This window comes from Triturus cristatus, chromosome 5_2 (assembly GCF_964204655.1).
Source record: "Triturus cristatus chromosome 5_2, aTriCri1.1, whole genome shotgun sequence".
NCBI lineage: Eukaryota > Metazoa > Chordata > Amphibia > Caudata > Salamandridae > Triturus > Triturus cristatus.
In genome coordinates this window covers 655,696,309-655,697,483 of record NC_140588.1, presented here as the reverse complement: position 1 = coordinate 655,697,483, position 1,175 = coordinate 655,696,309, and positions in this window count along the sequence as shown.

The following is a 1,175-nucleotide window of genomic DNA, read 5'->3' as shown; positions in this document are numbered from 1 at the left end:
CATGCTGTTTGGCATTTGCAGCTTTCACCATGATGACACTTACCTTTTGGTCACTGTGATGAGGGGGGTTTTCGAACCCATCACCACAGCTCAACATTTTCTGCAGTTTGGAACCACACACTTAACTTTTGTTCTACACAGTGAGGGGGTGTTATTTTTACATTGACACAGTGCTAGTGATGCTTGCCTTGTGTAGGCCACACTCAGTTTTTGGTCACACATGTGATGGTAGTTACATTGTATGTTCGAAGTCATAATCACTGTTTTGGGCATTTGTCACAGACTACACACTGTTGTCATGATGTTGGGGGGATGTATTTTGCTGACATACCTAATGTTGGTGTATGATGGATGTGTGGCGCATCACCCATCCTCTGGGTGGGGGTGGAAGGAGTGATGGGCAACATGGTCCCTATGGGTGGGGGTGGCAGGAGTGATGGGCAACATAGTCCCTATGGGTGGGGGTGGCAGTAGTGATGGGCAACATAACCCCTATGAGTGGGGTTGGCAGGAGTGCTGGGCAACAGGTCCCCTATGGGTGCTGGTGGCAGTAGTGATGGGCAACATAAGCCGTATGAGTGGGGGTGGCTGTAGTGATGGGCAACATAAGCCCTATGCGTGGGGGTGGCAGTAGTGATGGGCAACTTAAGCCCTATGGGTGGGGGTGGCAGTAGTGATGGGCAACAGGTCCCCTATGGGTGGGGGTGGCAGTAGTGATGGGCAACAGGTCCCCTATGGGTGGGGGTGGCAGTAGTGATGGGCAACATAAGCTCTATGGGTAGGGCTGGCAGTAGTGATGGGCATCAGGTCCCGTACGGGTGGGGGTGGCAGTAGTGATGGGCAACATAAGCCCTATGAGTGGGGGTGGCAGTAGTGATGGGCAACATAAGCCCTATGGGTGGGGGTGGCAGGAGTGCTGGGCAACAGGTCCCCTATGGGTGGGGGTGGCAGTAGTGATGGGCAACATAAGCCGTATGAGTGGGGGTGGCAGTAGTGATGGGCAACATAAGCCCTATGCGTGGGGGTGGCAGTAGTGATGGGCAACATAAGCCCTATGGGTGGGGGTGGCAGTAATGATGGGCAACAGGTCCCCTATGGGTGGGGGTGGCAGTAGAGATGGGCAACAGGTTCCCTATGGGTGGGGGTGGCAGTAGTGATGGGCAACATAAGCTGTA